Source organism: Glossina fuscipes, unplaced genomic scaffold (assembly GCF_014805625.2).
Source record: "Glossina fuscipes isolate IAEA_lab_2018 unplaced genomic scaffold, Yale_Gfus_2 0, whole genome shotgun sequence".
Taxonomy (NCBI): Eukaryota; Metazoa; Arthropoda; class Insecta; order Diptera; family Glossinidae; genus Glossina; species Glossina fuscipes.
Window position 1 is genome coordinate 31,092,399 of NW_023998414.1, and position 14,714 is coordinate 31,107,112.

General features: G+C 30.9%; 1 protein-coding gene across 1 annotated transcript in view; it reads right to left on the minus strand.

Moving 5' to 3' along the window:
- Window positions 1-14,714, minus strand: part of LOC119638007 (potassium voltage-gated channel protein Shaker) — a 319,681-nt gene that overhangs the window by 266,340 nt on the left and 38,627 nt on the right. The gene's annotated exons all lie outside the window — the stretch shown is intronic.

Here is a 14,714-nt window from a genome sequence, read left to right on the forward strand (position 1 = left end):
TTTAACATCCACGAAAACGGATATATAATCGATCGAGATAGGTCAGTCCATCTGTCTGATTGTTTTTTGTATTTACAATTACGCTCACTTCGTTTGCTCAGAATACACGGCACCTTAAAAACAAATACGATGTTTTAATATGTTTAATACGTAAATTCTTTCTGTAACTTAATAGGCGGTCTAAACCTTCTAGATTATGGAAGACGTGATGGAAAGTTATTTTCCTTAAATTTCGAGCCCCCTCACAAAACGTCCCGAAAAGGCTGGTTGCGATGAATGAATCCCTGGTAAGCAGTCGCTTACAGCTTACAGATTACAATGTCTTTGACTGCATTTTTTTAATGCCTTTCTCTCTATCATCTGGCAATATGTAAAGGACAACACGAGCTATTCTGTTTTTTATAGATGCAGCAACAATGTCAGATTGAAGTGTAAAATTATTACATTATTATAAAAATTTATTGTTCTGGAATTGTAGGCTTATTCTAAAAATACTGTTAAATAAAAAACAAGAATGAAAACTGTAGTATTCCGAGGGCAGGCCGACCATGAAATACCCTACACCACTTCACTTAATAATACACCAAAAATTATACATTATTTTTATGAAAATGCATAATTTTTGAGAAAACCTCAACGTTGCAAGATACCTAAACATCATCCTCGCATCAATTTATCAAACTTACTTTACTTGTCAATGATTGTATTATTTCCCCATTACGTTTCCATTATTACATATCACAAATTAGCCTTGGTTGCCATAGAAGGGTATGGTTTTAACAAAGCCCCAATATAAGGCCCGTTTTCAAAAAAATAGATCTAAGTAATTCAATTTCCTAATTCATTAATTTGCTAAGCAACGTGTGCTTCATCATAAAATATTTAAAACCTATAATATATAGTATAACTATATACTGTTAGAAGCCTTATATGGGTTAAGATCAAAAAAAAAAAAAAAAAGAAAAGACCTACATGATCCAAATTAACTAGGGCTGTTTCTTACCGCAAACTTTTATTATGAATGAATCTTTATCAAGAAGTATTGAAAATTATTCCATTTTACCATAGAAAGATTCAGTTTCCGTAAGATTCCGTAAAAAATTCAAAAAATTTCCCGGCTGATCCAAAGCTTTCACACCTATTTAGAATGTCGAAACCCTCTTACTCAGCAAATTTATTGCCAAATTCGAAAAATTTACAATATTTTTTCTTATAATGACTTATAAAAATAAGGCGACATAGAGAGAGTGATCGAAAAACTTGTCCGATCGGAATCATTTTCAATAGCGCTTGGCCAACGCACGTCATTATAACAAATTTCATCAAAATATCGAAATCTGTAGGTTCAATACAAACAAAACAAACACAAACGAAAAGAAGACCGACAAACGGACAGCCAAGCTTAGATAACTTCCTGAATCGATCGGTGCAATAAACGGTGGATCTATCTCACATTCTAATCTAAGTGTACCAGAAGTTCAAGGACGAAAGTTATTTTGAAAAACCTAACAACGAATCGTGTGAGGCATTTAATGATGGGCCGCGGTCCTTGACAATGCTTGTTCTTGTTTTACCGTAATACATCAGCATCGTAGAAATGGGTTTTATTCTAGAGCCTGGAGTAGTTTTAACATCGATCAAAAAAAAAGGATCGAAAGTTTTAGACTTCACGTGTTGCGAAACGATAAATAAAAAAAAAGGCACAGCAAAAATTCATAATTCTTCTACAAAAGTCATAGATTAACATTAAAAACTTTATCCTAAATTTTTATTTATTTATTTACATTTTTCTCTTTTTTTTTTTTGCGCCTTTCGAATCACTCTCAGCCTTATACTCACTCATTGATCATGTTTTTATTTGCACTGTTGAATGTAAACACTTTCTGGAGACAGTTATCAAAGTATTGCACGAATTACATATCATCAGACAAGACGCCTATGCTTGAATTTCTCAGCAGGAATTCAATTGACATAGGTAATCCTTTTAAAGAGCTCGGAAAAGGGGTCGAATTTAAAGAAAATTTTACTTCCAAGACTGCTATGTTTTACGACCTATCTCAGAAGATTGAAAGCATCTATTAAGGCTACCAAAAAAAAAAAAAAAAAAAAATTCCAAGAGATTCGCTATTGTTTCTGCCCTTTTCTATTGTTATGTCTAGACAAGGAAGAGAGATATGAGTGTCTTAAGACATATATATATTGGCTGTCTTGCCATCTGAAATATTTCTAGTTTATGCTGACTTTAATAATATTCAAGAATTACAAAATCTTTAATTGATATCTATCTAAAACTATTGATCATAGCAAAATAAAGAAAAATGTGACGAAATTTTCATTTTTCTTTTAAATATTCTACGACATTTGTAAACATCATAGCAAAGCCACCAAATGGATATATATATATATATAAATGAGTATATACGAATGAACAGATAGTCCAATGTTCAAACGAGCAAGATTTTGTCGACGGATAATCTTATGCCATTTTCTTTAGCATTTTCGACATTTATAGCCGGTTATTACAAGCCGACTAACAAAATTAATATAACCCTATCATGGGCATCAAAATAAAGAAAATAAATTATAAGTTGATAACAAAGCATATTCCGTTAAATGAAGCAGTTGTTTATAATTGAATGAATAAGAGAGAGAAAAAAAAAAAAAAAAATTTAAAAAAATTAAAAAAAGATGGCAAAATTATTTACACTTTAAGTAAACAATATCATGTAACCTATCGACAAGTGGCAAACAGGTGAATAAGAGAGAAAAATTTTCTCAAACTTTATTAACACATTTGTTTAATTTAAACAAATTCGTAGTTCGCATTTCCGCTTAACTAGCTAAGAAAATGCAGACGGACAGACACATAGACATAGGCAAATGCAATTTAAAAAAAAAAAAAAAAACCATGTATAATATTATTTCAATAAACAATTTTGCAAGTAATCAGAATTCAGTTAGAGATTTCAAGATGAAATGAAACAATTTGTTGAGAGATTAACAGATGATGAAATTTGAAAATTTTTTGATAAATTTCTTAAATTATTTATGAATGTAAATGTTTAATATCGCTCCGAGAATTAAAATAAAGAATAACGAATGTTAAATAATTATGAATTTTTGAAAAATTTTTCAAAATTAAAATTAAAAAGTTACGCATGCAACAAAGTGAAAGAGGTTCTGTTTAAGATCGCTTATCGCTGAAAGTTGTTAGCACTTTTTCTAAAAATTCTTTCCTTTCCAAAAAAAAGTAAAATTCATATTTTGCTTATTATTGTTGCTGTTGACCTTCTGTCTATTATGTGCTTGTAAATAACTTAACTTACTTTTGTTGCGGCTGCCTTTTTATTTTGATATAAAAAAAGTTTTACATTTAGATGAATATTTTAAAAATATATTTTCATACTTCATAAGTGTTTCTAACATGAACAGCAAACAATTAATACGTAGCCAGTCAGTGTAAAATTCCTACTAAGTTCGGTTTCTCTATTAATGCATCAATTGCATCAAAACGGGAACAAAATTTCAACTTTTTTTTGTTTCATATTTATCATCGCGAAGCATAGAATAGCATAGAATAGAAGAACTGTAATTGCTCAAGCAACGTTAGATTTGGGGTTTCCACTTAAGCCTTCTCGAATCTTGGGTTTGATAAGATAGCAAGACACTGACGTTGAAAATCCCGTTTAGCGCTAGCGGAGGATACGCCCAGAATCGTATTAAATAAAATAAAATAAAATATTATAAAACGAAAAAGATAATAAGACGATGCAATGAATTTCACACATTAAGCTTAAATAATTTCACGATCCATCCGTTCTAAAATCTCATAGTGAAATAAATTTATATATATAACATAAGAGCTATAGTAGCTGCAAGACTCAATTGCTGCAATTGACCCAATTAGTTTATTGCTACAACAAAGACAAATAAGAAAGCGACAGGGGACCACGGTTCACCATTCAATTGCTTGCTTCATTTTGCTTAGCACAATTATTTTGGGTTTTTTTAAAATAAGGCGCTTTATGGCAAGCGGACGAAAAATGGTTCGATGCGAAAAATCGTCGGCGTATCAAATTTCATAAAAATACTCCAAAAATTGCGATTTGTAGGTTGAACGCAAGGTCACAAGGCAGGCAATTTTTAAAGAATTCCTCATTAAAATCACTTTGTTTCCAATTGACCGAAGATGCCGTCGGCTGCGTGATATTTTCCACCGTTTTCTTGAAATCTCTAAACTGATAGTTCTGACTGCTGCTAAAAATATGCGCAGAGACGGATCACAGGAATACCTAAATTCTAGAAATGGTAACGAAATTCACTCGAAGGATATTCAACTGGCTGTCCGCCGTGACGAACACGCAGATGAGGTTTAAGGAGATCAAAAGCGAAATTTTATTAAAAAAAAAAAGAAAAGAAATTTTGATAAAAAGCACAGACTGTTAAAATATATTTCTTCCTACTTATTAGGGCAAGTGGTCATCATTACAAGCAAACAAAGACTGCCTATCTATCTATCCAATCTATGTTCAATAAGGAGTTCGCTCTCTTGATTATTCTGTTCCCCCCAACTTTAGTTTCTTAGACCAAATCAGTTGACTTTCATCGAATGATTAAAAAAACTCATGCTACTAATCCAACCCGAAATTCATTGCTGATTAATATTTGCTTTTATCGTATGTAATTTTCTTTGTATGAGTGTGTGTGCGTGTGAAAAGGTGCAAAGTGATAACGAAGAAATAGTTGTCGCAACATGGCAAGAAACGCTTGAAACATGTCTAAAACACATAGCTTAACATAGATGCACGATTGAATTCGATTGGACTTTCTTTCCAAAAGAATCTTTTAAAGTTTTTGTATAACGAAAAAAATAAATTAAATTAAATTAAATTAAATATAAAATTGTCTTTAAAATCAACAACAATAATGTATACGAAAGGAGAGGGAAAAAAAAAATTATTTAATTACTTTATATTTCATAATTTTAATGTAAAATTTCCATTTTTCCTACTAATTTGGCACTCGAGCACTTTTTTCAATTGATTTCAATTCATTTGCATTGTATGCCGCATACGTTATCAAATATTTGATGATGTGTATATTTGCTTGTTTAAGTTAAGTGGTGTAGCATTATTAAATTGTTGTTGTTAAGAAATCTATTTAAGTTTTATAGTCTTGTAAATTACAATAGTTAAATATTTGATTTATTTGGCAGCCGACCAAAAAGCTTTCACAGACAGACATACAAGCAAAAGACAAACAAATGTTGAAGAAAAAAAAAAAAAAAAAAAAAGACAAAAAAGACATATATATATATATGTATATATACATATACGTTTATATATTTATATATTTATTTATTTATTTATATGCATATATATAAGAGGGTGTGCGCGCGCGCTTGTTTGTATATCAAATATTCACAAAAATTTATATTGGCCTTCGGAGAAGTTCAAAATTCACTTGTTTAGCTTATTCATTCCTTACATCGAAAACACGTTGAGTTCCGCGGTAACCTAATGCGATTTATGTTATCGCGCTTATTAGTTTTTGAACTCTCGTACATTTTTCCTTAGCATAATCAAAAATATCCGGAAATCAATGTTTACGTTCTATACTGGACAGATGGAAATACATAATTAAGAAAAAACTCCGTTACGATATTATATACCTTCCGAATAACCGCAGCCGGAAAATCGTAAAAATATGTCTATTATGTAACGATGTCCAGCAATGAATTTCGAGGTTTCATATAAGTTACAAGGCTGCAGCACCTTTAAGGTAATCACCTTCGACCCATGCTTGCTGAATAAGATTAGTGAACTGCAAATAAATTATTCACTAAACCATCCATTGACTTGTTCTCTCATACATGTGTTCACTTCATCGGTCTTTATCGGTATTAAATCCCCACGAAAGGTATAATTTTGCACCGATAAAATCACCTTCTTATTTCAAAGTCCAATAGGTTCGCAGGCTCGTAACAAAATATTATTGCAATTTTGTACTAATCATGTAGAAAATTTACCGAAAGTCTAAACCGATATTTTGGGCGGCAGTTAGTAACCGACATTCGGGAAATTTGAAGATGAATGTCCCCAAAATGCGGATCGATTTTTTATGTACTTGGATTTGCGTCAGATTGATCGAACGAAAAGCAACTTTTTAATAGGCCTAACGATGAAATTTGACTTTCCAGACAGAGCAGTAATGATTACATATACATCCAAAGAACTTTTGTGCTCAAGATGGAGTCATTTTAGATAACTCTTTACCTTTACTAAGTTGTGAGAACATATTCATAAAACTTGATATTCTACTTGGCGGCTAATATTGTCTCGATTGGGACTAACGATTAATGCATATCCAAATGCATCGCAATGCAATCGTTTCTCTTAAGGTTCAATCGTGTGTGGAAATTTCACCTTCTAAGTTGAACGTTAAACTAAACTACCCCTGTCCAAAACTTACATGTATGAGATCATATGTCTAATGGGGCGTATTACAAATTTTCTATTCCACGTGAAAACAGATCTAACGGAATTCAAATGCAATGAATATAATATGATAATAATGTAAGCAGTCTTCGAAATACTGTACCATTTGAAGCTCGAAATTCATACGCATCTCTATTATTAGGTTTAATATTTTTTAGACATTCCATTGTATAGATGCACATAACAGATAAACATGCGGATACGGTGAATGCGAAGAGAAAATTCATGAAATCAAATTAAATGAATTCGAAATGTATTCAATATGTACAGCATTCATAAGATAATATAGGTTGATATGTTCTTAGAATGTCTGCAATTTACGTTGCATGGAATTTTCGCATCTCTTATGATGTTATACAACACAACCAATAAAAAAAAAAAAAGAATTGAATTAAATTTCTGCAAATATGAAAGCAAACATTTTGCATTTTATGACGTCACTAGTGACACATTGACCTGAAAAACAATTCAATAAAATGTTTATAGAGTAAGTTTGCACTAAACATGAGCGTAAGAGCAACGCGCATGACTGTATTTCATATACGAAAGAGGGCAACATGTTGTCGACGGAGAGAGAAATTTAGAGCGCAGTACACAATTAAGAACAACTGTTAAGCCTCTTCATGCAGTCGCATTAGCACAACTTAATCACACCTGCATCCTATTTACTCCAAATGTTTGTTATTTTAAATGATTTCTCGTTACGTGATTTTTATCAAATAATTTAACGAAATATGTGTAAAGAATATGGACTACGCTACCGATTTATTTTAATAAAATTTCGAACAAGCTTTCCATTTTGAATGTGAATAAAATCTAGTGAATGAGTTTTCATATTCAATGGTCATCTATCATCGTCTAACTATATAAAAGTATTTGTAACTTGAACTTTTTTTTAAGATTCTCTAACATGGTTCCTTTCATTTACTATTGGTCGTCATCTTAGCAGTGAAATTCAAAACGAAGAGTCTAAACAGAGCGTATGATTAATCTGGGCCTACTACTAAACCTATAATCGATGGTAGTTGGATTCCCTCTAAGTGAGATTCTTTGCTGCACATAATTCGATAGTCACAAATTAAATATATGGAATATATTTATAATGCTTCGATTTACAGAATATTGAATATGAAGGAAGAGCTTTAAAGCTTTAATTTCTGTGTTAAATAAAATGTCAAGTTTATCCATAGTGCGCTGAAAAAACGCTTATTCTTATGCCGGTTGCGATTACAATTGCCGACCATGTCATCTATGTAAATCAGCATTGTGAAGAAGATCCACAAAATTTATACAAGTCCTGAGATTTTTAAAATATAACATAATCGACATAAGCGACATTTATATTTCATCCTACGGATTTATTAAATGATTCGTCACTATTAAAAGTTCCCAAAAATATTTATATACTTGTGTCTTTCTAATTTGAAGTACTATGTGTAATGTGCCGAGTGGCCATTTAGTCACAGCATCTCGCCTAACAACTCAATGGTCGTAAGTTCAATTCGCAAGTGGATTGGAGTTTTTAATGAAGCCTTAAAGACTTAGATGGTAGTGCTTTAACACTTAATTTACTTCTCTGGCTAGATTAATTATAAAAACCTTGGCATGGAGAGGGCTTAAGTGTACACTAGCCTTAATAAAGTCTACATACAGTACGAACAATTAAGTTTCCTCTTATTAGAAACAGCATTTATGGATTGGAAGTCGAAACATATATATTTCCTAAAAACAATAATTTATATTAAATGATAATTTAAGATTTTTTTTTTTTACTGAATATAAAGTTATAAGCAAAAAATGTACCCGCAATCTGAAAAAAATATCACAAAAATGAGTACAAAGAGCGGAAAGAAAACATTTGAAAGCATCGAACAAAAGCACCTTTAGTTACCGATACTCAATTTTTGTACTTGTTTTCCTGACACTTCAATAATAATTTATCAGTTAACGAAAGTCTCTGTATTTCTATTCCTTACGATGTACTTAAGTAAATGTAAATAGGATCTGAAATGCACTGCTCTTTAATTAAATGCTTTATAGATAAGTTTACTCTGCGAATATATGACATTCGAATACATTCAAATATAGTGCAAAACACTGACTTGCAAGCGGTTGAATCACTTCAATAATAGTTCATACACAATGTATCCTAAGGAGAAGCGATTCTTTAGTTGCTGACTATATGTGACGCAAAAAAGCTTTCAACTTTATTCGTTTTCTTAAATAAAGAGCACAAGGATTGTTCGTTCGTAGTTATTATCGCAATATTTATTCGAAACACAACAATGATACATTGTGTTTCCTCGTTGGTAAACGTTTCTTACTTTAACTAATGCGTTATAAGTGACGGATGGTGATTTTATTAGCTTACGTTTTCCTTACTCAGTTACTCAGTTACTTCAGAGAAATTTTTTACTTCCCGCCTGTGGAACAACCTACCAGCAGTGATCTTCATGTTCACAAATATTACTGCTTCTCTCAGCCCCTCTTTTCCTATAGCTCTTCCTAATCATCTTCGTGTCCGCACGTATAATGGGCATCCTTTGACTAACTGCTGATACATTTGCAAAGCCCACACTGGTAAAAGAAAAAACCATATCCTTGCTATAGAGAAATATTTCAAACAAATTTGCGTTTCTTATTCCTAAGTATGCTTCTTATTGGAAGAGAATGGAAGCCATAGTATATTTTTCAATAGAGAGGCTTCCTTTACATTGGCGTAATATAACCTCTGAGTCTTCTAACATATCTGGAAAGGTATTTCTTACCTGAAAGAAATTTTTTTGGAGTCCTTTTCCAAGCGCTTCGAAAAGACTGCCGATGCTAAATGAATGACTGTCGAGAAGTTACTGCCTAATCTGAGAGAATTTGCTGATTTCTAGCGCTATACACTAACAGATTTCTTTAGAAGGTTTTTATGTTCCTTCGTAAAGATTTCTAAGGAAAAATACGTTGGTATGGCGCCATCAAGACAAGTCCTTGAAACTCCTTAAAAATTTATGATGAAATTTTTGATATTAATAACGAATTCGTTTACAGAGATATCAACTCTTTTTTCCTTCTGGTTGGGCCTTTTTTTCCCAATACCTAAACTGAAAAACGTGGAATTCTCTCTTCGACAAATGTGCTAAAACCAAAAAAAAAAAGAAAAGCAAAATGTATTATAATGGAAAGAAAACGTTTCTGTAACATAGTTTCAAACTTTAAACGAATTTTTTCTCGAAACATGATATCTCAAAACTTTGATTTCAGTGATTATTAGAAAAGATTTTACTGATAATTTAGTTTAGCCTTATAAAGTCACATTTTAGGTTAAGGTACATCATATATGTATCAAGTATACAATTGCAATAGTTAGTTAAATTGAATTTTCTTATAGTCAGTAAAACATATAACACAACTAACAGATTTAAAACTGACTCTACAAAGCAACAAGTTAACTAACGACTAGAATATTCACTGCCAATTACGCCGCGTGTACCATTATCGGTGTGCTGTTCAAAATGTGCGACGTGAACAAATTAACCCATTGCATAAAATAGTGATAGCAACAATTAATTTTTAAATTCCAATTTGTTAATTTAAAAAATTTTATCATGTACTGAAAACGGTACACGATAAACATTACAAAATATCTTAAACGCTCTAAAGGCATCATTTTATACTTAAGCTAACTGCTGCTAAGAGATTTTAAATCTTTGGCAATTTTACTCTTTGTCTAAGCAATTTCAAAAGATAATAATTTGAATAATATTAGGGCATAATAAAGAGACAACATAAAATAATTTAGGAATAAAAAAATAGTTAAATATATGGCAACTTTAAATATTATTTTGAAACATTAATTGGCTTATCAACTTGTTGATAAACAAATTTGCACATCGAAGGTAATAAATAATTTATGTGTAATGCATTTAAAGGGTGAAATTCAATGTGAACTTTTATCATTACAAACCTTATATAAAAATTTGGTATGCAGAGCACTAGAGTGTTGATAAAGACTTACCTGTAAAAATAAGAACAAATAAATATATATAAATATGGTTATAACGAAGAATGAAATTGATTTTACAAAAATTTTTCCTAAAAATGTAACAAAAATATTTATATAAAGAGGTAAGTGACATCTCATCTATATTATATATTGTAACAATATTATTTTACAAGATTTCGTCTTCTTTAGTAAAAGCAAATATATCTGCAAATAGTTTGCAAGCAATCAGTCCTTGGATGTACCTTCACACGACAAATATATCAAAGATATATTTAAAGCATTTATGCTTCCGTTTACATTGACGTCAATGAGGTCTGTGCATAAGTGCTACTTGATGTCAAAGAATTTATTTCAATTTTTCTACTAAAAAGTTCAAATTCAAGATTACCCTTTACCAAACAATAGTATTGTATGCAATAATTTAAGGCTAAAACCAATAAATTTGTTATCATAAGCTCTGCTTGCTTCAATCAATTCTTGCCTATAGTAATAAATTATTATTGATTTCATTTGACTTGTTTCATGCGTTTCAAGCGTTATTTTCTTTTTCATTTGCTTTGCGACAAAATTATTAACAAATTTATTTATTTGCAAAAGGTCGAAAAGAAAAATTATACTTCGAACCGATCTCTTTTAATAAAAATTAGTAATAATTAATTTCATATATTAAAATATAAATAATATAAGTAATTAGTTTAACAATTGATGTTTTCTTCGGGCAATAAACATTACTGTTCAGATTACTGCGATAATTGCCATTAAGTAAATTATTTAAATGGTAAAGTTTATAAAAAATCAAAGGTAATTATTATAATTTTAAAATAACCTGCAGAAAAATTTAATGATTTACCCTCCATTTCTCGCCATATAACGTTAATGTTTTAGATATCAAGATAACTGTGTCGCACCAGTGACACGTTGCCTATATGAACGTGAATTTGTATTTCTATGAAGCAGAACAGATGTCGTGAATGCCCATAAAGAAAAAGGAGTTGCTAGTTCAAATGTAAAGCAGTCCAGAAATTGCTAAAAAAATATCAATTGAAAGTTCTCTCTATGCTTTTCTTAACTATTTATTTCGTAATTAATCACAATCGATTACGGACTTAGTTCAATTTATACCAATAATATTAAAGGTGATTTTGGGCTTCGAAATTGCTGTAAGGAAATTTCACAAACCATCTGCGTTATGAAGTTTTATTTGCGTATTTATATTGACTACGGTTTTTTTTTTACCTCGTCGAGCAACTATATACCCTACATCAATTCGACTGACACAGCTATTCACCCGTTTCGATAATAAAAACCCAAAAATTTCACATTATTTTCATGCTTGCTGATGTACTTTTAACAAACTTAATATAATTTTCAAAAATATTATTATTTTTCAGTTTGCGTCATAATAAAAAATTAGAAAATTGGAAAAAGCTTGCTTTTCATGATAATCCAAATATATGATACGTGCTGGTCTACAAAATAAATTTATAGGATCCGGATTAAATTTTTTAGTTCAATCCTTTTCTGAGAGGGTTACCATTCCTGAGAAAACTTACATGCAGTGGGTTCCAAGATATAGGCCCACGTGTTGCAAAATTTTGTCCATTATTTATTTTCATGTGAAATTGTTATCATGAACAAATTTTCATCATAACACATTAACAATTAGGTCGTTTTGGCATTGAAGGGCTTACATTTCCTGGGCATTTGCATATGTATGGTGATATCCAAAAAATACACCTTAGCGGTGTTAAGGTTAATTTCTGTGTTAATTTACTATTGTGAACCAATTTTCATCATGAAATATTGATAATTAGACCTTCTTATATAAGGGGATGTTCAAAAAATATTTCAAACCGAATCAATAGTTTTACCCCAGTTTAGAATGACGAAATACGATATCTCAGCGATTTTTGTCAAGAAATTTTGAAAATTTGCAAAATAGGGCATTTTATAGGAAGCGGTCGAAAAAGAGGACTGATCCTAACTATTTTCACTAGCGTTTGTCCTTGGTTCAAAGAACATCATTGCACAAAATTTCATCAAAATATCTTAAAAATTGCCACCCGACGGTTGAAAACAAAATTCATACATCGAAGGACATCGAAAGGACAGACGGATAAAGAAGCTTAGATCGGTACAGTAAAAAATAGATCTGTCTTAAGCATTTCTAGGTATCACACATGTCCCCATAAAAGAGCGAAATACAATGAAAACAAATCATTTTCTCTATCGTTTACACTCGTCATCAAGGTTCTCGATAATCATTGGCTTAACGGCGACTTACACGATTGGTCAATTATGCAGAAAAGGCAATTAGATATAGAAATATGATAATCAATGAGTATGCATATAATTGTTACATAAATCTGTTTGATTTTAATATGCTTGGTTTCTTTTTAGAACGACTGACGGCATTAGCCATAGCAGTTATGGAATTTCACCCAACATTTCTTCAAAAAAATTACCACTAGTATCACTTACTACTACTACTACTATTACTACTACCACTACTACTATTACTACTATCTTAAGATGCGTAATTTCTGTTTCCGACAAATTCGCAATTGAAAGGCATGAAACTCGGCATGCTTTGTTGAATCAACTGAGATCAAGTTTGATAATGACTGCATTACAATTATCCCTATTATATTTAAAAAAATTGTTTGCCAGCTCTATATAAAGTTTTAGTAAAAAAGAGGCATGACAAGCGTACAATAGATGAAAAAACTGTAAGCGCGTTTAACGTAACACCAAAGTACAAACAGGGCTGCCTTAAAGGTGAATATAAAAATATGTTAAAATCATTTAATTGATTTTATTGATTACATTACGGATGAGAAAAGATGCGAAACTACTTTTAAAGTTGATCTCAAAAATTGAATTCTGTATTTATTGGTTAAGAGATTTTCATCTTTCTATCTTATTTGGAATTTTAGTTTCTCAACAATATATATATATATATATATATACATATAATTATTGGATATATTAAAAAGAAAATGAAGAAATATTTTAAGTGAAAAGTAATGAAGTGAGATCAACTCAAATTATTATAGTGATAAACTCTTCTTACAAGTTAGAGAAACCGCCCAGAAGACGTTCTAATCTATTGCAGCAATAAGGAGCAGATAATGTGAGATAAATTTGCCCAAATTCTAGATATATTCCAACTTTAGTTAGCCGAACGAGACTAACATTTTTTTATTTTAATTATGGGTATGTCAGAGGTTAAAAAGCTTTATTTTTGCACAGATCTTTTTGATGTCGTTGCAGAACACTTGTATCGAAAATAGCAACATAGTAAGACATGGAAAAATTGCACACTACATACGTGTACATATATTTTATAAAAAAGTAGTAAAAAACATTATAGGCGACCAAGTTAAACCATTTGATTTCCTAAATTAATATAATTATACACATTACAAATATTATACATTGTTACCATGTAAAGGCATAAAATACTAAAAGTCGCACTTGTTTATCATCATGTCATTGTGCTTAGATGGCATGGGAACTACATAGTTTTTTTTTATTTTTTTTTTTATTTTTACTATTATTAAGCAATTTTCATCATAAAATTTTAACGAGTAAACTTTCTTCTCATGTAGAGGCGTACTTTCCATTCTTCTTCTTCTTCTTTTTGGTGGATTACAAAAATACACCTAAATGACTCATATATGGTACAGTTGATTTTTATGTCATACCTCTATTATGAATTAGTTCTGACTGTGAAATAATCAAAATATAGAAAAACCTTTCCTGGCCACATTTCTACAAGCGTAGTTTGAAAGCGCAAGTCTATCCGATCCAAATTTTTCACACCCATTTAAAATGCTGAAATACTAATACTTAGCGAGTTTTGTCAAGAAATTGGATAAACCATAATGTTTCTATTGTCTGGTACAGGTCCGCAAAATTACCTGATCGTACCCGTTTTCAACACGGTTTCTAAGTGAGTAAAAAAATGTCAATGCATCAAATTTAATTAAAATCTATCTCAACGATAGATGAGCGATCTGTAGATTGGTTATAAAAGTACACGAGTAGATGGGGCACAGGCGGTCAGACATACTTGACACGATTTAGATAATAATTTTGAATCGATGCGTATAATAGTACCTTGTACCGCAGTTGGTTTAGGATATAGCTTGTACAGATATGGCATTTAAAGCAGCGTCATCTACATGGAGCTTTTTACAAATAGCCTTTAAAGCTTTTAA